Here is a 25147-nt window from a genome sequence, read left to right on the forward strand (position 1 = left end):
AATATTAAATTGCTACACAGCATTAAATCATTTAATGCAATCACTTTTTAGTGACCTTCAGCTCTTTTTCTTCTTCTTTTTTATTTTTTAATGAGGTAACATTGCTTTACAACATTGTTTGTGTTTTAGAGCTATAGGATCTCCTTCTATACCTCTGCAGGAGGTTACTACACCACACCCATGACCAAGACCCTAGAGTCCACGCCACAGTCCATTGAGCTCCCTCCCCACTTTCTGAGTTTTTAAAATCAATACACAGACAATAATAGATGCAGAACAGCATTAAATGTCTTCACATTTTGCAATATGAATGTTAAAACTTTTGGAGATGAAGGGAGGGGAGCTGAAAGGGAAAGATCTCATCTAACATGACGAATTGATGGAAAACATAAAAGGTAAAGGTACTTATTTATCAATAAATAAAAGTACTAAACTGAGCCATGTGAAGTAAATTCTTATCTGTAATAATAAAAAGATAATTGGTAAAAAAATTAAGAAATCCAAAAAGTAAGAAAGCATATAATTTAGAGATACAACAGCTCTAATTCAGAAACAGTGAAAATAATTAGAATGGTTAACTTTAGTTTTGCAGGTCCAGAATACAGATTAATTTTTACTATAATCCTTTATTTGTTGTTATATTGTGAGTTTATTAAAAATTAGAAATATATTAAACTGTGTAACTAGTAAAAAAATCATGTATCCATAGAGACAAATATAAAATGTTTAATGTCAATTAAAAGTGAAAATGGAAGGATTCTTGGAAATGTTGAAGACACTTAACTTCCTTTTTTTCCTCTTTATTCTCACTAGACATGGTTTCTTTCAACATTTTTATCTCTTCACAAAGATGAATTCTTGGGAGCAATTCTTTCCTAAACATTCCTCAGTACTTACTTTTCACTAAATCTGAACGAATCCTAAAGGCAGTCTCAGCAATGGCTACCCCCCATGAATATAATGTTTGCAACACAGAAGGGAACTGAAACATAAGTGGGTAAAAAAACCCCGAGTATCCCAGCCCTACGTGGTCATTTGAAAAATAGGGTGCTGGCCAGAATCAACTTATTCAGGTGTTTGATTTATAGTTCCTACATCTCTACTAGGTTGAGGTACCAATCTAACAGAACAAAACAATTGTCACTACTTAGTATTAATCTTCCTAGAAAAAATAAATCTTATATTGTCTTCAAAAGTCTGTATCTTTTAGTCTGAAAAGATGGTGGCAGAGTGAACATTCTGGATTCATCTCCTGTGCATATTCACAGCCAAGTTACAACAAAGCAAAGACAACAACCTCCTAAAGGTAACTAGATGTCTACAGGAGCTATGGCGCAGTGAAAAACAGCAGGAAAAACTAAGTTGCTTAGAGTAATATTGGGGCGCTACAACCCACGAGAGAGGGGTAACTATTGTGCAGAGCCCTTTGTTGTTAACTCAAGGGCACGTGCCTACATTGGAGACCTTAAAAACTGACATTACACTGGAGAAGAGTAGGCACAGATTTGGTGCCCAGGACAGAGGGTGCATTAATGGAGAACTATGAGTAAAGGTGTATGGTGGTGATTACTGATCTGTGCCTAAAGCTAAGCTAGAACAGTTGTATCTGAATCTGTGGGGAGAGGAAGATTAGATCACCTGTGTCCTCTTATATAAGAAGTTGTTATTTGGAGTCTGTAATTGTCTTATCACTACCCAGGGCCAAAACTGAAACTACAATAGAAGGCCCTCACTAATCAGTTTGAAGTGCTTTTATGTTAACAGCAGGAACAAATGCCCCAGGGCAAATCTGGATTCTCAAAAAGCAAAGACAACAATTTCCTATTGTGACTGTGTTTCAACTATAGTCCTCAACCTAATGCTACAACCATTGTTTAACCACAGTCCAGAGGATGAGCCTGGCAATAGATTTTATGAGACTTTTGGCTAGGAGTTGGCCTAGGGGAATGGCTCATGGTGGATCCTGACCACACAAGTTGGCTACATGTGACTGCTTGAACCCTTGATGCTCAGTAGGGGTGACAATTTGGTGCCCTAGTTCCTTTCAACCTATTACTGCTTGCTGGAACCAGTGGCCCGCACATCTGAATAGGCATAAAGGCATCAGTTGATCTTGGGTAAAAATACTAGGATTATTTCCAGATTTTTGTAGAAGGGATAGAAAGCCAAATCTATCAAGATAATAAAGGAAACCCCTGTCCTCGGTCCATCTGCCTGTTCTGCTCCCTGCTCTCTCTCTGGTGAATTCTCTCACCCTCCTGCGCCTCTGACCTGTACACCAGTTCTTGTGTAAATAAATAAATCTTAAAAATAAAAAAATGGAAAATTTTTTTAAAAAAGATAATAAAAAAAGCCCCCTATTGCAATCCATAAAAAGTAAAAAGAGAAACATAGAACATATCACAAATGCAGATGCAACAAAACCCTGAGAGACATCTCAATTTAGCAGAACTGTGGAATGTATTTGAGGAATGTGCCTGAAGTAATAGTTATAACCATGCTTGCTGAATTAAGAAAAATAATGGGCTATGAAAAAAGAATAAATTTTGAGAAAATCTGATACTGTTACAACTAAAACTAATGAATCTAAAAATATTGTAACTAACAAAAGTATAATAGTGGGCTTCAACAGTTGACAACAGAATTTAATGGAGAAAATGAGTGAGCTTGAAATCAGTCAGAGAATACATAAATAGAACAACAGGTTGAAAAAGAATTAAAAAGAACTCTTTGGGATAACCTAAAAAGAAATAATGTCCATACTATGGGGATTTCAGAAGCAGATGAGAAAAAGGAAAAACAGAAAATTCATTTGAAGAAATGATTGCTAAGAACCACCTCCACTGGGAAATGAACCAGATTTCCTGACCCAAAAGGACCAAAAAGTTCTAAACAAAATAATAACAGACCAACACAGTCGATGATCATTGTAATTAAACTTTTGAAAGCCAATGACAAGGACAGAATATTAAAAACAGAGAAAGAAGAGTAATCTATTAAAAAATGCCTATTATGGGCCTCCCCGGTGGCACAGTGGTTGAGCTCCAGACTGCGAAGCTCCCCGAAGCCTCTGCAGCGCTGGTTCGATCCCCGGCTGCCAGCGAGGGTCCCACATGGCGCGCAGACCTCTCCTGACGCCTGCTGCTCCCCTCAGCAGTGTGCTTCGGTCCTTCGGCCTGCTCTGCTCCCCGCTCCGGCTCTGGTGAATTCTCTCACCCTCCCGTGCTTCTGACTGTACCCAGTGGTTGTATAAATAAATAAATAAATCTAAAAAAAAAAACCCTATTAGACTGTCCACATATTTTTCAGTGGAAACCTTCTAAGCAAGAAGGGAATGGCAGGAGATAAGGCACTCAAAAAAAAAGATTTCCAAACATTTAATGTTATTGAATGTATCTGATACCTACTTTGTTCTTCACTAAACTTGTGAAGTTATAGTAGGTTATAGCCCTTTTACACAAATATTAATATCTATTATTAGTATGCAATTAATTTTTTAAAATATTTATTTATATAAGAAACAGGGTACAGGCCAGATGCACGGGAGGGTGAGAGGATTCACCAGAGACAGCGGGAAACAGAACAGGCAGACTGACTGAAATACTCCTGTCTGAGCAGCGGGCGAGACAGGAGAGGTCTGCCGCGCCATGTAGGACCCTTGCCGGCCAGGATGGAAGAGCACTGCAGAGTCTGCAGACAGCTTCTCACTGCTCCGCTGAACCGCCTGCACCACCAGGGGAGGCCCTATGCAATTAATGTTTTAATCACCTTGAAAGTTACCTCAAAATCACAGGTAGCTATTGATAAAAATGCACACAACTTACTGCCTTTGATCTTACTCAACCATACATCTTTGACCTTTGAATCTTAAATCTTTGAATCTTACTGAAACCTAAACAGGGTGGAGCACAGATATCTATTTTATTTTTAGTGAAGTATCTGTAATTTTCCAGTACTTCTAAGACTTTAGTGTTCCCTCTGCTAAGTTCTTTTCACTCTAGTAAATATGCAGCTTTAAGTATAGGATTAGAATTAGGATTAGAATTTTTCCATTCATGAAGTTGTTCATTCTACACAAATAGTAGGTGTTCTCTAATTGTGCTCACTGTACCAAGTACTAGTCACATGATCAAATGAAATGTGGCAGGGTTTTAGTTGGATAAAACAGAAGGCCATTCCTGAATCATTTGGCATTTTAGTATGATTTATATATGGGTGAATATTCATTTCTCCAGTGCACATTTTCTAAGGTTCAGAACAATGAGATTATGCATATCCATGTGAATTACAAATTGATATATTTTCAAAGCTCTAGGATATACAGATAAATTGAAACCCTAACTGGACAAAAAGGACATTTTAATCTTTTACAACCTCAAGTGCAATTATCAAGATCAAAGCTCACCAAAGTGTGAGCATTTTTTTTGGTTCACATGGAAGACCACCAGTATATACCATTTTATTTTGATGACAAAGTAACTGGATTCCCACTACGGAACTGCTAAATTTGTCTCAGCCATTTTCATTTCCTCTGCAATTTAAGGATTGTGAATAATAATCAGAGCAAAGTTGCAGTAGCCCTTGAAAGCGTCCAGATGTACTGTTTAGTCAGATTTTTTTTTTCAGTTCCAGAAGTAGATTTCATTATATAAAATATAACTTAGTTACTTCTGATTTTAAATATTTTCCCTTAGAGAAAAAGTAAAATGTAAAACCAAGCAAAACATACTTCTTCTATGCTGTTTTATACTTAATATCTGAAGCTCTTCATGAAAACAAGGAAATTTCATCTTAAAACTATTTTCTGACTGTAATAATATAATGTATTTCCATATCAATATTTGTTGTGTGTGTGTGTGTGTTTTAGAAGTTTAGGTGAATTTTATACCTGAATCATATCTAGATATATTCGTACTGTAGCTTGAGTGAAAAAAATATTTAACATGGTCCTTTTCTGATTTCCTTTCTCAATTTTTTTCTTAAATAACTATTTGCTGTGGTGATTATTTTAGAATCAGTTAAACATTGCCCATTCACTGCCAATCAGTAAATAAATACCGTGAGAAGAAAATATCTCCTTATATACATACTGCCTATTATTTATTACTATCTGGCATTAGTATGAAATTAATGTTTTCTTAGAAAAGAAGCAAACTACATTAAAAAAACTGGAAAATGCTGCTTACTTTTATAGTTTATTTCTTATGAAAATGTTTTTGGGAATGAAGACATCAGGTCACATATTTCAATAAATATTGTACCATTTGGTATCATCTAAAAGAAATTGATAATCTTGTTCTTCTGTTTGAATCATTTTATTATGATTCATTATGATACCTACTTATGATACCTACTTCAAGAGCAATATTAAGAGTTGAACATTTTAAGTTATATAAACCAACCTCAGTTTTTAAAACTCAGCAAATGAACAAATGTATATATGTATATTCATATCATATATGTATATAAATATGTAGATCTAATATGAAAGTATATATTTATATCTCATGTAATTATACATAATACATGTATACATTATAAAATATATTTTAGAGAAATATAACAAATATAAATATTATCAGATATTTTATATATCATTACTTTTAATCCAAAGGTAATTCTTTTTTCAAATTTTCAAGTGTTAATCCTCCATTTGATTTTATAACAAATTTATAGAGAGAATATTCAGTCATAACATTACACACAACCTACCTAGAGGCACTTCTCTGTCGTTACTCTAATTTCATTATTTCTTACATGGCCACATAAAAAAACAGCTAGATTTATTTTTTTCAAATGATAAAATATTGAATTTCAGGTTGCCATAATTTCATCAAATGAGTTTCCTCTGGTTTCTTGTTAAAACTTCAAGTTGAAAATGAAATATTTTCCTAAAAAATGTTTTCAGGGTATTTGGTATGCTCTGGAAGTACTCTCGATGTCTGCAGATGACTAGCTATTACTCAGCAGTTGTTCACATTTATCTATAACAGGTAGCAGCAACTTGGCAAAAGCTTTGAGGAAAAGGGGAAAAAAGAACTTTAATATTGGAAATAGTATTGAATAAAATGCACCAAGTAATTTTTTATGGATCTTGACATCAAAAGATGCTTCTTTCTCTTGTTTTATTCCAATAAGTGTTATTGGCCATAACGATGAACTTACTTGAATCTTTGTTTTTTCAGCCTTAAAATTCGATCTCAAATCTTTTTTTTTTTTTTTCTGGCATTATATGTTCTTTTTAATGGGGTCTGTAGGCATGTGTTGAAGGTATAGTCCAATTTTGTGTATAAATTCTATGAAGAATAATTTCATTTTCAGTTGTTTACCACAGAGATACCTTATTTGAAAGTTGGAGTTTTCTTTAACAAAAACCTTTGTATTGTGGTTTTGAAGATCTCTTCTCCAGGGAGGCAAATTACTAAGAGAAGCAGAATAATCTTCTGTATTTCTAGAATAGTTTAATAGAAGTCAATAAATTATTTTTTTAGTAACCAGGAAATATGTGCTTTTGCATTTATAAATGTGATTTTTCTCCTCTAAAATCATTATCAGAGGAAAAATTTTAAAGGTTTCTCAATATTTTTTTAAAATTGTACCCCAGTATAATACTAAAACTTCTGAAATTTTGAGATCTCATTAATATCTTAGATATTAAAATAATACTTAAAAGTTCTTCCCACAAAGTATGTTTCCTATGCTTAAATACTTTCAGTGCCTTTTAAAAAAAAGATTTATTTATTTATTTATCTTTTATCTTTTATTGTTTTTTTTTATTTTTTACATCATTGTTCATTTTTAAACAATGTTTGCTTCCCCCCACCCCCTCAGGTGTAGTCCCCATAGTTGCCTTCACCAATGCACAGGGGCACCATCACCTCAGTCCCCTGTGCTCCTTCCTCTAATCCCTCTCCCCATGTTCCCCTGCAGTATGGCTCTGATTAATAATTATCTGTTTTTGCTTTGTTGTGTTTTGTACTGTTATTATTTTTTTACACTGATGTCTTATTTGGTTCCCCTATATTCCTGCTATAAGTTAAACCATCTGATATTTTTCTTTTTCCTTCTGGCTTATTTCACTGAACATCATTTCTTCGAGTTCCATCCATGTTGCTGCAAATGGCATGAGTTTATCTTTTTTGATTGCTGAATAATATTCCATTGTGTATATATGACACATCTTCTTGATCCAGTCATCTATTTTTGGGCATTTGGGTTGTTTCCAGGTTTTACTTATTGTAAATAGTGCTGAAAATATAGGTAAAACAGTACAAGACATACATTGCAATAACATCTTTAAAGACTCATCACCCAAAGCAAAGAAAGTCAAGGAAAAGATAAACACCTGGGATTACATCAAACTGAAAAGCTCCTGCGCAGCAAAAGAGACATTAACCAAAACAGGGGGACACTCCACTGATTGGAAAAACATCTTTACACTCCAGTCAACTGATCAGGGACTGATCACAAAGATATACAAAGAACTCACAGGACTCAACAAAAACAAAATAAACAATCCAGTCAAGAAATGGGCAGAAGAGCTAAAAAGGAACTTCTCCATAGAGGAAATGCAAATGGCCAACAGGCATATGAAAAAATGTTCAACATGGGCCTCCCCGGTGGCGCAGCAGTTGAGCACTGGCTTTCGAAGCTGCCCGCAGCCTCTGCAGTGCAGGTTTGATCCCCAGCTCCCGGGCAAGGGTCCTACATGGCATGCAGACCTCTCCTGCCACCCGCTGCTCCCCTCAGCAGTGTACTTCATCACTCTGCCTGTTCTGCTCTAAGCTCTGGCTTAGAGTGAATTCTCTCACCCTCCTGTGCTTCTGACTGTACCCAGTGCTTGTATAAATAAATAAATCTTAAAAAAAAAAAGAATGTTTTTTAAAAAAATGTTCAACATCCCTTACAATCAGGAAAATGCAAATTAAAACCACACTGAGATATCACCTTACACCAGTAAGAATGGTGCATATAAAAAAAAAAACAAGCAGCAACAAATGTTGGCGAGGATGTGGTGAAAAAGGAACTCTCCTCCATTGCTGGTGGGAGTGCAAACTGGTCCAACCACTATGGAAAGCTGTCTGGAGGTTTCTCAGTCTACTTAAAAATGGAGCTATCATACAAGCCGGCAATTCCACTCCTAGGGATCTACCCAAAGGACACAAAAATATTGACTCAAAAGAACACCTGTACACCTAAAATTTATTTATTTATACAAGAACTGGGGTACAGGTCAGCGGCATGGGAGGATGAGAGAATTCACCAGAGACAGGGCTGGGAACTGAACAGGCAGACGGACCAAAGACACTGTGGAGGGGAGCAGCGGGCAAGGCAGGAGAGGTCTGCCATACCATGTGGGTTTCTCCCTTGGACGGCCTGGAATGGAACTCGCACTGTAGAGGCTGCGGACAGCTTCACAGCATGGTGCTAACCCACTGCGCCACCAGGGAGGCCCTCAGTGCCTTTTAATTGTTCCAAAAATGCCCTTGGGCAGAAAGAGGGAATGACACTTATTTTAATCTTTCTTTTTTTAATGTTATGAAATGAAAAAAATTATCAAATCCTATTATACGGTAATATTTTCTTTTTAATAGCTTCCAAAATTTCTCAGCTAAATTATGGATACTTTTTTTGTGGCTAAAAGAGAAGGTGGGGCTGGGGAAGAGGAATGGGTAAGAGAGAAAAAGGGAGAGGGAGAGAGAGAACCCTAAGACTACATGTGCTTTTTAAACTTAAATGACTTTGTGATTTTTTACCCCCTGTCAATTCATAGATAGAATTTTCCCCCATTTGTTTTAATATTTGGTAACATGAATGAGTCATTTTTTAATCATTGGTCTATTAATGAACAATGGACTATTGTTTTTCCCCACAATCTTAAGTAATATTGCAATAAGCATCCTCATTGTAAGTGCTCATTTCTTAGTCTTCTATTCAATTTTTTCATGTTTGTAACCATAGCTTTTGTGGTTTAATTCTTCCTGTGCATTTATACACACCAAATGTTCTAATGAAACCTGTATAATCATCATCATTGTGCACCAGTTCATTCCTTGCCCCAAATATTTGGTCCATTTAGAATGCCCCTCTAGGTGCCTCTCTCCATTTACTAAAGCCTTGTGCAGGTGTCGGGCTCTATATTCTTTCTGGCAAGAGGTGATTGCTTCCTCTCCTATAACACATAGTTCTTTGCACTATACATGGCTCAGTTATATGTTATCTTTTATTGCTTTATGTGCATAAATGTGTTATTTTGCCTGCTAGCTACAGTTTCTTTAAAGACATCTGATTATCTTTGAGTTTCTAGCATAATTGCACTTTCCTATTCATGAGAAACTCTATAAAATCTTGAGAAAGTATCAACTTTTCTATTTCTTTCTGACTCAGAAATAAGTGAAATAGCACATAAAAATTGATAAGTAAAAATTGATGTTGGCTATCATGCTTGAGTAAATTCCTATAGCTCCCCCATGATATCAGGTATTTATCTCTTGTTGGTTGATTATTTGGAGATTCAGAGACTCCAGGGGAGGACCTTGCAGCATAGTGATTAGGAAGATATTTGATGGCTTAGGACACAGTTAAATAATTATAAAACCAGAATGAATGCATTTCAACATTTTAACAATATGCCACACAGGTGAGGAAAGTTTGAATATAGATCTGATTTTGAAAGTAAAAATTCACCATTTTCAATAAGAACTGATGGAAGCTGTTGTCAGAGAGTAAGAGACAATTAAATTGTTTATTGAAAGATGAATAGGAACTCATCATTAAATAAGAAGGAAGATATTACTGCTGTGCATTCCAACTTGAAAACCCATGAATGATATAGTCTGGAATTCTTTGGAAATATCAATGGTGTATGCTTTCATTTAGCTGGATGCTGGGGGGAGGGGGAAATATTGGAGGTTAAGAGAAGAGATTATAGATGGGCTTGCATGTCATAAAGAATAATTTGGACTTAAGTCTGAGAGTGTGAAACTCAAGATGTTTTCTAAGTCAGGGGAAGAAATGAGTAGATTTGTTTTGGAAAGCAGTCAGTAATCAAGGTTGTATACAGGATGTCATGGGGTCTCATAGGAGCTAGAAATTTCAGGTTATGGTGTGTAGTTGACCAAATTACAGATTGGCAATAGGGAAATAAGAGAGATATAGCTGAAGAGAATGTAATGGATTGAAGAGATATTTAAAAAGTAAGATTGTAGGAGTCTATCAGCGAGTAGATAAGCAGCAAGTGAAAGAGAATGAGATGGCAGATACTATATGTTGTCCTGGGTGAGGGCAGCCCTGTGGGCATCTTTATTTCATACTTTGTGTCTCCACAACTGTAAAAGAATACATTTCTGTTTTTGTAAGTGGCCAGGTTTACAGTCTTTTTTAAAAAAGCGGCCATAAGAAACTAATCCATTCAGTTTGGATAAAGGTCTAAGTATCTAAAGCCAGGATAACGCTTGAGTAATTATTGTAAAGGCAGTAGAAAAATAGTTATTGCAACAAATCAGGGTCATTTGTGTGTTGTCCAAAGAATTACTATGGCAAATATATAACTGTTTTATTTTACTTTGCTGAATTTCAATGAAAGCGCCCTTCTATTACTTGGGGCTTTCCTTTTATGCCCTAAGAATGTATTTCCTCTGATGCTGAAGAATAAGGCTGAGAGAAGAGGAGGGAAGCTCAGGATTTCTCAAAAAACAAAAGATTATGCTGAAATATTTATTGAAGTTTGGCGAGAAAAAACAAGTGAACCATCAGAATATAAAAATAGGTCTAAAATGCAATGGGACTTAAAATGCATCTTACATATAGTTTCATTTTTTGGAGGGGGGGTAAAATCATCTTTGCCAATACAACTACAAATAGAGTCTAATGAGTTATACATGTCACCACTGAAACTAATCTTTACTGTTTAAAAATTCCTTTTATTCTTTTACTTTTTGTGAATGCTTTTCAGAGAGTACATCTTAACATTTTCCTTTGAAACATTTGTTTAACTATTGTATTAGTTTCCCAGGGCTTCTGTAACAAATTACCACAAACTGGATCTCTTAAGACCAATATAAATGTATTCTTTCACAGTTCTGAGGACTAGAAATCTGAAGTCATGGTATTGGTAGAGCTGATTTTTTTCTGGAAGTTCTGAGGGAGAGATTGTCCTCTTGCCTCGTTTCTAACTTATGGTGGTTACTAACAATCCTTAATGCTCCTTAGCTTCTAGATGTAGCATTCTAATCTACCTCTATTGTCTCGTGACCATATTGTCTCTTTGTCCAAATGTCCCTCTTGTTACCAACCTATCAATGTTTAAATTAGGCCTTACCCTAATTCAAAATGACCTCATTTTAACTTGAGTACATCTGCAAAGTATTTACAAATATATTAGTCAGGGTATATGTATAGAAAAGTATTTTAAAGAATTAATTTTTGTGATTATGGAGGCATGTCTAAAATCTGCAGGTTAGATCAGGAGACTAGAGAGCTAGGGAAGAATTGAGGCTACAATTCAGGTTAGAAGACCGTCTACTGCCAGAATTTTCTCTTGCACAGGGGAGGTCAGTCTTTTTTTTTTTTTCCTATTCAAGTCTTTGAATGAGTAGATCGGGTCCATCCTAATTACGGAGGGCAATCTACTCAAAGTCTGCCAATTTAAATAATAGTCTCATCCAAAAATGCCCTCACAGAAACATCCAGAATAATATTTAACTACATATCTGGGCATGTAGCTTAGCCAACTGGACATATAAAATTCACCATCACAACAATATGTGGTCATATTCACTGGTTTTACACATTATGGCTTGGCCACATCTTTTTGGGGTACATAATTCAACCCACACCACATATATACATGTATGTGAAATTTAGTACCTTTTTCTTTAGTCTTATTGTGAAGTACAGCTTTTTCTTTACAGGTGAAAACACAGGGATAAAAATAAACTATTTGTAACAATCCTGGATTTACGAAAGAAAAGCACTTTAAATGTTCTGATTATTTTAGGCTGATGTGCCATCAAGTTATAGTTCTCAGAATGGGAAGAAAATATTCACTTGCTTTGTCAGTGTAATTATTGTAACCCTATTTGGAGTTTGCATTGATTCAGCCATTTTCTCCATATCGATGTCCACACTGCTATCAAAATCAGTTTTTTTTTGTGTGTATCGCTCTCATTATTATTTTTTTTAAAGATTTATTTATTTATTTACACAAGCACTGGGTACAGTCAGAAGCGCGGGAGGGTGAAAGAATTCACCAGAGCCAGAGCAGAGAACAGAACAGGCAGAGTGATGAAGTACACTGCTGAGGGGAGCAGCGGGCGGCAGGAGAGGTCTGCGTGCCATGTGGGAGCCTCGCCCGGCAGCCGGGGATTGAACCGGCACTGCAGAGGCTGCCGGCAGCTTTGCAACCCAGCACTCAACTACTGTGCCACCGGGGAGGCACCGCTCTCATTATTAATCATATAGCAAATGATGATTTTTAATTGGGAAAAAGACCTTTTTGCTCTCATGGAGCTTATTTTCACCTACACTTACACAATAAAAATGAAATGAATAAATTAATGCTGTAATTTCAGATAACAATTAAGAACTACGGAGGAATAAAAAGCATGAGTTGACAGAGAATGAATTGAAATGAGAGTGTGTAGTTATATTTGGTTGTGATAGCTGGGGAAGGATCTCTGAAATAAAGGTTGATATTTTAGTTGAAAAAATGAATTCCACTCCTAGGAATTTACCCAAAGGACACAGAAACATCAATTCCAAAGAACACCTGCACCCCTATGTTTATAGCAGCACTGTTTACAATAGCTAAGCTTTGGAAACAACCCAAATGCCCAAAAATAGATGACTGGATCAAGAAGATGTGGTACATATACACCATGGAATATTACTCAGCATTCAAAAAAGATAAACACATGCAATTTGCAGCAACATGGATGGCGCTGGAAGGGATCATGCTCAGTGAAATAAGCCAAAAAGAAAAAGAAAAATACCGGATGGTCTCACTCATAGCAGGAATCTAGAAAACTTAAATAAGGGACCAGGAAAATGAATAACTATAAGAAAGTGAAAATCAAAATCAGCAAAAAACTATGAACCAGAGATACTTTTAGGGGGGCGGGGGGGGAGGGGAGGGATTGGGGTCAGAATGGGGGGGCTGCAATTGTATGGGGAATATAAAAATAAAATTTATTATCTAATAAAAAAAAAATGAATGACGTGAAGGAGCCACTAACTTAATGTTTGGGGAAAGGGTCTTTGGATAGAGAGAGCAGCAACTATAAAAATTCCTAAGGGTAGAATGAGCTGGGTGTGGTCAAGGGACAGATGTTCAACAAGAATGTCTGGGACATAGAGTGGAGAGAGGTCTAAAACGAATTTATGTATGAAGCCCTTAGATAGGTCTAAAGTCAGAAATTTTTCCTTTCTTCTCTTTCTTTTTTGCATAGTTTAAAGCAGGGGTATTAGTATACTTGATTTTAGAAAACCTTAAAAATATATGAGCTAAAAAATCTTAGTCTTTTGCAAGAGACAGGCTTGAAGTGACAATGGATATAGGAAGATTTTGCATTAATTTAGGAATGTTCTGTTTGAAATGAAGTATTTACAATAGAAATGTTTTGTCCTATTAGGGTGGAATCTTAATATGGGGGAAAGAAGTTCTTAGATCGAGGTGGGTGAAAATCACTTTACCACAATAAATTTTCTGTGCACTTAATGACATGTCAACTGTAAATCTACTGGGAATAGCAATTACAAACAGACACACTAAGCCTATTGAAATGATAAAAATATACCCCAAATTGGAGATGATCATTTGCATATGGGTATGACAGTTAATTGTGATTTACCAATTTTTAACATATATATTTGATTAAAAATGTACTTGGATTCGATTTTCTAAACAGAATAAAAATTTGTAATAAAATGTGGGATTTAGCTTAAAGGGCAGATTTACAGTAATGATTTTATTTTCCCAGGTGTAAATTTGAAGAAGAATCATCTAATCCTAGATGTAGTCCAGTAGATTGGGTACACCCTGCTTGAAAGGTAAAAGTGTTAATTAATTTAGAAAATGTTGACCTTTCCAAATGTCCTTTCTGCTGCTGTGTTTATTATCCATTTTCTCTGAGAGGACCAGGCAGAATTATGGGTTTCTCAGTGGAATGTAAAATTGGATGTGGGGGATTTTTTCATGAATATTTTTGAGTAAGTAAATATTTCCTATTCCTCCTCCCCCACCTGAATATAGAGGGTCATGAATGCAATGGAAGCTTTTGCAGTGATAATGTTACTGAAAACCAATCACTTTTATTTATTTATTGTTTAACTAATAGAGACCATGTAGTACCATTAGTCACACAATGATGTAATAAGATTAATAATCAAGTGAAAAACTGTTAGGACTTTAAAAAGTTAATACATGTGTTGTTGATAATATATGTGTTTTGATTGTCACTGCCACTTAACAAATTCCTCTAAAATTTAGCAACTTAAAACAGCATTGTTGTTATGCTCACAAATTCAGTGGTCAGGAATTGGAACAGGACACAGCAGGAAAGCCTTGTGCTTGTTTCACAATGCCTGGGGTTGGGAAAACTCAGTCAGGGATGAATCACTGAGCAAAGGTGGGATCATAATGAAGCCTGCTCACTCACATGGCTGGCTCTAGGCTAAATGACAGAAGACTAAGATTATTGTCTTGACTGGAAGTGTAAGTAATATTTGGTTAATTTAAAAATGCACATAAATAATGTCACAAGAATCCCACTTCAAAGTGTATTTTGAATAATTCTGGCAAAGAATACATGTGTAGGGATGCTTAACACTTCATTGCTTATGGTAGCTTGGAACACTTCCAAGCAAGTGGCTCATGAGCCAGTCTTGGGAAGTCACACAGCCTCATTTTTTCCAGCTTCCCAATTCTATTAGTATTTTTCAGATTTAAGGGGAAGGCAAGTAGACACTGACACTTGATAGGGGATTTATAAGTTTGTATTACACAAATGTATGAAGAAATGAGATAACCTGGTTGCTATCTAGGTAGAACATGTATTGAGCGGTGTCTAGCATGTAAGAAGCACTTAGTAATAACTATTATTAGTATTACAAAATGACAGTAGTTATAAAAAAGACTATACTCCAACTTGAGCTTCATTTTTGCTTTATGTCAATTGTTGTAACAAAAGCTTTTCAAATGAAAAAAGCCCCTCAGAGTATGAAAGAGAAATCTTCATAATGAACCTATTTTTTCAATTAGTGAGATAAAAATAGTACTTAAATATAATACAAATATTTATTGCTTGAAAATCATTTCAAAAATTCATAAACTTCATGATTTTTAGAATAACTTCAATTTTTAACAAGGCAAGTTTCAAAAACAAGATATAGAATAGTTTTGATCACTGGAAAACCTAAAATGATCATCCTCACATGACATTTATAAACATATGTAAGTGAATGGACTCTCAAAATAATAAAATGGTGATTAATTCTGCATGAGATCATTAACTTTAGAGGATTGAATCTACAATCCCAGAAGCAGATACAAAGATGTAAACCTATTTACCTCATTAAACATAATTTAGAGCAAAAAATGTACAGTTTTTATAAAAAATAAGCTAGATATATGAACTAACTGAAATAACTAGAATGATAGTTCAAAAACTATTTTATACTACTAAATCATATAAATAAAAGGTTAAGTATTCTGATTTAATGAATTGACTTGGCTGTATCAACTTTTAAATATAGATTGAATTTGGGAACCAACATGACAAAATTTAAGTTGAAAATGCACATATCCCATATCACATGAATTCCATTTCAAGATAGTGTTCAGTAATTACTACAAAAAAATACCCTCATGTGCAAAGATGCTTATTGCACCATTCTTTAAAATAGAAAAAAAAAAATGGAGATAATCTATCAGTCATATTATATAGTGTGTTTATTTGATGAGATATTATCTAGATTTTCAAATAAAAAATTTCCCTTTGAAAGTCCAAAATATTACATAAAAGGACAGAAAAAATTTTATAAGAAAATATAATTTATGTAAATTTTGCTTTATCCACATCATAACATTTTAGGTTATTATGGGAACATGCATGTAACATATATATAAAAAATTTACACTGCACAAAAGCCTAAGTCTGATCAGTGTTCACTGTAGAAAAAGAAGGAATAAACAGTAGAGGGTAATTTGGGGTTCCAAATACAGCTGCAATATTTCTTTTTCCTTTATTGAGGTAATATTGGTTTACAACACCCCTATATGATTTAGGGGAACACATTCACACCTCAGATGTGTGTTACCACCCCACTAGCCAAGCACTCACTGTCCTTAACCCTGGACAATTGTGTTTGCTCCCTCCTTGACTCTCACCCAGTCCCTCTCTAGTAACCTCAAATTCAGCAGTCATACTTCTAGAGTTTATTCTGCTTTAGTTTTGTCAGTTTCTTTTTTGAGTATTGTTGATTGCTTGTTTGTTTTTTCTATATTTCACATGAGTGAAATCATGCTATTTGTCTTTCTCCTGACTTATTTCATTTAGCATAATCCCCTTAAAAATCTGGCATCTCTGTGATCATAGTTACAGTTGGAGAATATTGATTTGGTGTATGATCAATTTCAAACCTTTGTTTTAAGAGTATTAATATTTTTTAAAAGAGCACTTTGTGAATTTTAGTAAGAAATTGGAAATGGGACAAACTAACACAGCTTTGTTTTCTTAACTTGCTCTCTAAAGAAGAACTATGTTACCATATGTCATAACACTATAATTCACAATTCTAAAAGCCATGGAATACTAACTATAATACACTTATCCCTTGTGTCCCCTGGTAAACACAGATGAGAAAATGTATCAGGAAAATCAAGAAAGATTATGTGGAGTACTGAGCTATAGATATCAAATCTCTGTGGCTATTGTGACTCCTTGGTTACTGTAATTGGAAAGTATTACTTAGTCTCTCTGGGTTCTGTATGTAAGGATCATAAATATCGAGCTTCTCCAATAAAGCTACTCCCACTTTGCTATTAATTTGTCAAGCTCTAGCAGATTCTGGTCATCTCACCAACTATGTATATGTGTGTGAGAGTACTGTCTATTGAAACAGTACTTCTCAAAAGGTAACTTGCTGACTATTAGAGATAATCTGTTACTAGTTCTCAATGAATAAGGAAATTACCAGCATGTAAATCAATCATAATACTGAGCTTATGGTTTGTTTCAGTAGATTTTTTTTTTAACAGTAAGAATTTTTCAAAGAAAGAAGTAGTGCATTGATTTTTATTCTGATATTGCCTGGGAAGGAACACTTGATATAGCAAGGGAAGAAAATCAGAGTTTGGGGTAAGGATAAAATTTTCTTATTTGATAAAAACACATTCAGGGTAGTAAGGGTAAGGTTATAGGGGGCGGGGTGAGGCAAATAAAGAAGCAGTATAATGTGATGCAGTACTTATGTGGCTCTGTTTCACAAGAAGCCTCAAACAAACACACCATATCATTCAGGAGCATCATGAAGATCCAGAGTTACAAGGAGATGCTACCCCTTGTAGCCTAATGGTGCAAAAATGGAAGAATTTTTCTTCCCAAGTTGTTTCCATTTTACTTCTACCAAAGTTTGCTCCACAGATAACACATAACTACCTTGACATTTAATTTAGTTTCATCCACCATTTTGAAGGCTACTCAGGAAGCCTCCAAAAGTTTGTATCCAAACCAGCTTGTGTGTATGTGTGTTCTTTGAGTATGTATGTAGGCATGCATACTTGCATCTGTTTGAGCTCATGAAAATGCAATTTTAGATATACTGTATCTCAAATAACAGGAAGGCATAAATGGAAATATTGAACAAAATATTTCGGTTTAGATTTCCAAAACTACAGTTTCGATTAGTGAATAGAAGTGAGGTTCACCAACAAAGAAGTGATTTTTGAAGAGCTAAGTATGTACAATTCTAAGAGGAAAAATCTTAAAGAAGAATAAAGGACAAATGAATGTGCCTTTACAAACAGAAAAGGGCAAATGTTTTTATTAGAACTCTTGTGAAATGCATGTCTGTTCTTCACATTGAGAGCCTTATTTGAACTTTAGAATTGAAAGTCCATGTACTTATAGATAGTCTGCTTTTTACTTGTAAAATAAATTTGAATTCAACTTTAAATTCATGTAACACCAGAGGGCTGGGCCCAGTATTAATCATAAAGCCTTGAAAACATTTTAAATGTAAGTTTTAAATTTTAAAATCCTTATAATAAGCTGCCAATTTTAGCTTTTGTTTCTCAAATGCAGTATTACTGCTTTTGAGGTTTAACTAAGATAGGATGAAAGACTTAGGAGATAAGAGATGAGTCTCCCTGGCCTCATCCACTTTATTCAGTAGTGCTCCCAGCGTGGCCTCCCTCCACAAATATCAGAGAATTATCTCAGAATGTCCACCCTGCATAAAATGTTCTGATCTTTCCTCCAGGTCTGCTCGAATGTTAAAAAAAAAAAGATCTATTTTCTCTAAAATAAAAACCCAATACCCCGTCTTTTATGTTTCATCTGCTGGAAAACTTGTATATGTGCCATTTCTTTAACATCTTAAAATATTTCTAGACAGATGTCAAATTTCTGTGTCCTAGACGTGGATAACAGTGCTTTTAAATATGGCATGATAAAATGGGCAAGTATAATTTGAGTTACGATAAATGTGAAACCAGGGCTAAATAATTAGATACCTCTAAGTGAATGCTTGTCAAATCTGGTAAATTATTAATTCACCGAGTACTTTACCGAGAATGTTTGAAGAGTGCTGTTTGATCAACTGACAAACCATTGTGGATAGTCTTGGTAATAAACTATTGCCATTACGTGAGTGTCTTATTGGATTTGAAATAAATATATGAGAATCAATGAATTATTAGTCACTATAAGAGTCAAGGGAGAAAAATCTGAATTAGGGAAAGAGCTTCATTTTTTTCTTCTATTTTGTTGATTTTTGTATTTTTTTAGAAGTTTTTGTTTCATATTTGAAAAATTTTTGTGAATAGAAGTAATATACTTCTTTCTTGTGTCCTTTCCAACTGTCAAGATTGTAATTTATAGCATTTGATAGCTAAGGTTAGTTTGGTTTGGTTTGTGTATCCTGGATAAAGAAGTATAACAGCTTGTGTTTCAACAGGAAGGAAAAAGTGGTACCGTGTAATGTGTCTCTGGATAATCCTTCTTGAGTACTCCTTTTCTTTTCTTTTTTTTTTAATTGAAGTATAATTGACTGTCTTATATATTGTATTAGTTTTAGGTGTATAACAATGAGTTGACATTTTTATACAATGTGAAATGATCTGCCATAAGTCAATTCTCCATCTATTATTAACAATCCAAATATTTAATACTGTATTATTGTCTGTCAATCCTATGCTATACACTACCCCCTCATGACTTATTTATTTTACAACTGGAAATATCTGCCTCTTGATTCCTTTACCCACCTCCAACCCTTCTCCCCTGGTAGTCACCAATCTCTTCTTCATATCTGAGTTTTATTTTTTGGCTTTTTAGATTGCACATATAAGTGAAATATATGATATTTGTCTTTCTCTGTCTGACTTATTTCACTTGGTATAATACTCTCCAGGTATCAAGAGAAGGAAGATACCTGATCACCACAGATGGGACTCAGGGGCCTTTCTTCTTTGCAAATAAGCTCACTAAGTTAATGTCTAAACCAAAAATTTCAAAACCCCCCAAAGTTTCAATAACCCCAAACATGAGTAAACATCCAGTAGGGTTGTGAACTTATTTTTCTTAATGTCTTTGTCTAGGAAGTTTTTAAATGTTTGTTCACATCACAGATACCTTATTCACATTATATCTCCACACACATGAAATTAAATTGTCCCTTTTCTCTTTACCTTGTGTTATTTTGGTTAATTTCCAGCCATAATGACCTAGAAGCCTAGAAGGGTAGAAGATTTTCTTCCCTAACAGAGGAAAAGTTTCCTAACAGAATCACTTCACTGGGTCAACACTTTTCATAAGCTCCTCTTTCCCTCTAGAAAATGATTAGAAGAAAATCAGATATAGGTAGTTGGCATTTTTCTTTTCTGAGATGAGAATAGAGCAGCAATGGAGCTGGAAACAGAAAAGGAAATGCAGTAGAATGTAGTATATAAATTTTGGTCTTTCAAAACTATTGTTTTAGTTTATGTGAACTAGTTAAGTGACAAGCAAAAATGATAAGTTTAGAATGAAATGCATTCTGGAAACACTATATGTGTGACATCATAAATCTCATCTACTGTCAGAGAAATATACCAGAAAGAAGAAAAATGCTCAATATAATTCTTGCAAGCATTCTTACCTATTGACTTCTTTACCCGAGCTCACAGGGAAAAAAATATATCAAGTTCACACCACTGCATCTTTCCTTTTGAGAGATGATGTTGTCTTTTATACTACCCCTCTGGTTTCTCCAGTGGAAGAGAATATTCAGTTTGAGTGCGTAAGTGAAGAAGTTTGAAAAGGAAAATATTGCATACATAAAGAAATTAATATCTCATTTTCAGCAAATGTAACATTAGTTATTATTTATTATAACCCAAAACATGAGTAAACATCCACCAGGGATGTGAACTTATCTTTTTTCAGTATTATTTCTCTATAGATTAAAAAATTTACTTATTCACACTCAAAGAAGGAGGACATTAGTTTGAATAGCATTCATTATATATTCTTTCAGACCAGATAGAATTGTCTGCTTAATATATTTTAAGCTTAATTGAAGAATACATGCAAACATATTATTCATTTTATAATACATAAACATTGTTATATCTTAAAGGATTTATTGTTGATGCTCAAATGTGCTCTCTGAAGAACAAACTGATATTTCACATCCCCAAATTTGATTAAAAAAGATGAAAAATATTGGGCCTCCCCGGTGGCGCAGCGGTAGAGCGCTGTGTTGCGAAGCTGCCTGTGGCCTCTGCGGCGCCGGTTCAATCCCCTGCTGCTCCCTGGCCACCGGAGGAGGGTCCCACATGGCGCGCAGACCTCTCCTGCCGCCCGCTGCTCCCCTCAGCAGTGTACTTCGGTCCTTCTGCCTGCTCTGCTCCCCGCTCTGGCTCTGGTGAATTCTCTCACCCTCCCGCGCTTCTGACTGTACCCAGTGCATGTATAAACAAAACAAACAAACAAACAAACAAACAAACAAATAAATAAATAAATAAAAACATGCCTCTATTAAAAAAAAAAGATGAAAAATATTTCACAAATGAAGTAACACATTATAACATCTTTAATGTAAATTCTATATTTATAAATGTTTTATAAGCCAAATGTTGAGGTCATTATGTGCATTACAGTAATGATTAAGCAAGAATAAATATTGAAACAGACTTTATTGGTAAATATGCTAAATAGATTGGCTAGCCAAGCCTTTTTACATTGTAGAAACAGCTATAAAGTATTCAAACTGGTTACTATTTTTTTTATTTTAAAAAACACCATATAAAATCAGAACAGTCATATAGGAAATAGTGTAACTATAATATGAAGTTTGCTGAAGAAAATTTGAAGAACCATGTCTCGATCCTTAATTTGAACCAGATGTATGTCCGTAGGTAAATTAATTTTTTTTTTAAAGATTTATTTATTTATTTATACAAGCACTGGATACAGTCAGAAGTGTGGGAGGGTGAGAGAATTCACCAGAGCCAGAGGAGGGAGCAGAGCAGGCAGAAGGACCGAAGTACACTGCTGAGGGGAGCAGCGGGCGGCAGGAGAGGTCTGCACGCCTTGCGGGACCCTCCTCTGGTGGCTGGGGAGCAGCTGGGGATCAAACCGGCGTTGCAGAGGCTGCGGGCAGCCATGCAACCCAGCGCTCAACTGCTGCGCCACCGGGGAGGTAAATCAATTTTTGAATTAATTCAATCATTTATAAAATGGAGTTGGACTAGGTAAGGTACAAAACTACTTCCAAGTCTAAAATTTGATGAATTTACCATTTGATAAGTTATTAAAAAATTCTTTCCACATTTTCTCTGATGTTATTTCTTTTAACTTAATGAGGTAAGTCTGAACAATTCAATAAGCAAACAACAACAACAGTGAGGACAAAAAACCAGCAACTGAGATCAACATTGACCAGCTAGTTATGGACAGTGGTGGGACAGAGGAAGGTTGTCTACACATAATTATTTATTCACAATTTGAGAAGATATTTCAAGTCAACATCCAGGCATTTGATGAGCTCTTGTATATGTAATGTTTTGAAGGTAAAAGGAATAGAAAGGTAAATATTACAGTTCCCTTCCCTAGAAGATTATGTAGTCAAATTTTAACTTTGTAGAAAGATGCACATGTGAGTGATTAATTCTTTTAAATTTATTCTAGCTTAATCTCCTAATTGGGGATTTCAATAAATGTATTACTTAAAGATTAACTTTTACATGTCAGTAGCTCTCTAAAATGCTGCTTTTTTCTGTGTTAAATATCTATGCATATTATACAATACTGTATTCAACAAATGATTCTAGCATAGGATGTTCTTATTCTAAATTCCATTTTCCTTTAATAAGAAGTGGTGCTCCAATAAGGTATTCTGTGTATTTCTGAAGCAAATCTTTCTGCCTACTGGTAAGTGACATTGCCTTACTAAATTGATGGTTTAAGTGTCATCTGATTTTGTTTAATGCTAACAATTGTGTCAGTTTTCGCTTGTAAAACAGGAAAAAGGAATGTAAAATTTGTGGAGAAGACTAATATTTTCATTAACTTGTCCTTGTAGCATATCAAAATGCCTTCTTATTATGAGATAAATCCACTGAGTTATAAAGTCTTGCAAGAAGACTCTCATAGGATAAAGATTGCTGTTTAAAATTAAGTCAGGAATGACAGACATTTTGTCAGGAAAACTCTAGGCTCCAGTGAGTCAGAGAGATAGACAGATAGATGGGCACTTAGAGGCTGGTGACAATGAATCCTTGCTCCATTGATTCTATTTCCCAGTCCACTGGTGGGATAAGATTGTCTTAATTGGCTATTGGTAGAAAAGCAAATAAAAATCAAAGGCCACGAACTCGACTCAGGTTCTGTATTTTGACCTCTTCGTTCTTCTTGAGAATACTTTGACCTAGCCAGAGACCTAATTGAGAGCTTTCTCAATGTGCTATGAGGTAAAAAGGAGCTATAATTTTGATGTTTGAAAGAATTGCATACTTCAAGAGAAATTTTCCTTCATGTACATTTATGACTTTTGATACAAACGGAAACTCATTACTGACCATAGAATCAACACAAATTGTTTGCTTGCTAGATGTGGTTTACCAAAAGACTGAGAAAATGACTTTGCTAACTACAGATGGCTGAAAGCAGTTTTTATTGTCTCGGTTGGACTGACCTATAGTTAGGACTTCCCTAATTAGATGGTGAAGTGGAATCTGAGCAGAAAGGATTTAAATGACTCATTGAAGAATTTTTAGGACAGAATTACAAGTTAACTAAGGTCATAGCATGTGTGGTAAAATTTTTTTGTTTCTATTAAATATCTAAAATTCTTATATTCAAAGATTTTCTGTTAAAGCTTAATAACTATTAATGTCTTTGCAATCAGAAAAGCTGAATTTTAATGTAATAATATGAGAATAATGATCAGATATTATTGGTCAAGTCTTGTATTTGCCCTTAGGATATCTCATGTTGCGAATCAGTGGTCTAGAAATACATGAAAATGTGGAAGTTTTTTCCTCTACATGAAGAGAAATATATGTACCTATAAAAGAGATTTATTATGCTCATTTTCTTACAAATAAGGAACATAATAGTGTTACCAAGCATATGACTAAGACACTGCAGTTATTCTAGCTGCAGTTTCAAAAGTGCCAAGAGCATACCAAATAGCTAGGCAAATTGGATGAATATCTTTCACCTTCGATTCTATTTCAATATTTAATTAAAAATGTTATCTAAAATGTAACTATCAGCGTTAAGTTTGCTGCTTTCTAAAATGAATATATGTCTTTCATAAAAATGGGATAGTCAGGGGAAAACATCGATGAATTAATAGGTCAGCAGGGAGAACCTTGAAATGTCTGAACTCATAAAGAAAAGGAAATCAAAGTTCTTATGAGGCCATGATGAGCTAACACTGAGAAATAGAGTTTTAAAACATATTATTTCCCAATAAAGTAAATATAAGAAAGTTATTAAGGGTAAAACTTTTTAACCATTTTGCCTTTTCCAGCTTTTCAATAATTTCATGTTTTTTTGTTTTTATACATTTCTGCAACACCAGTTTGTTTAGGGCTCATGGCCTTCTGTGAGGAATCTGTTTTGATATGGATCAGGAGAGTTTTCAGTGATTATTAATTTTCTGGCACTTAGGGGAAAAATTTTTGTAAATTTTCAAAATCATGTCTTTCATTCTACTTTACATTAACACCAAACAGAAAAACAACCAATTAAACCAGTATGGAAGAACAGAAAATTGAGTGACTAATGCTTTTGGTCTTTCCTTTGTCCAGGGAACTCTATGGTCTAGGCCTGTTCTGTAGTTGCAAGGAGAGCTCACAATTATTTTAGTACTGACTCAGTAAACTTTTATCTGCAAATCCCAGTGAAGCTGTGCAATCCTGGTATTGTATTTCTGATTCAACAGAGTAGTCTTGCATGAGGTTAAAACAGTAATGACTCAGGAATATTTTTTCCTTAAGGAGGTGCTATTTCCAAAGGTTATTGGTTGCTGAGTTTTAGTATACTTATTTTTTTCCTATTCCAAGGAATAGCTGTATAAATAGATCCCAAAGTTCATAATAATTGTTGATGGGTTAAATTCATGTGTAAGAATAATTAATGTAGCATCAAAGAGGAAAGTAATGATTTTTTTCCCCACCAAATATTTTTCTGAGCAGCTGGTATAAGCCATGCACTGTTAGGCAATGGAGAGAAAAGGGCAAACATAATAGACCAAAAAAAAAAAAAAATTCCCTAAGCCCCATACATATGAAATCAAAGTCATGTGTAGTTTTAAATGCGCCCTATCCAACCCTAATCACAGTGAACACCATTCAGCCCTAATCGCTCCCTAATGCATATACACTGGGTTAGGAACTGTTTCTTCCTTGGTCTCAAGGCATCTTGAATTTTACTCA

This window comes from Talpa occidentalis, unplaced genomic scaffold, assembly GCF_014898055.3.
Source record: "Talpa occidentalis isolate TD23 unplaced genomic scaffold, MPIMG_talOcc4v2.1 talOcc4.4, whole genome shotgun sequence".
Taxonomy (NCBI): domain Eukaryota; kingdom Metazoa; phylum Chordata; class Mammalia; order Eulipotyphla; family Talpidae; genus Talpa; species Talpa occidentalis.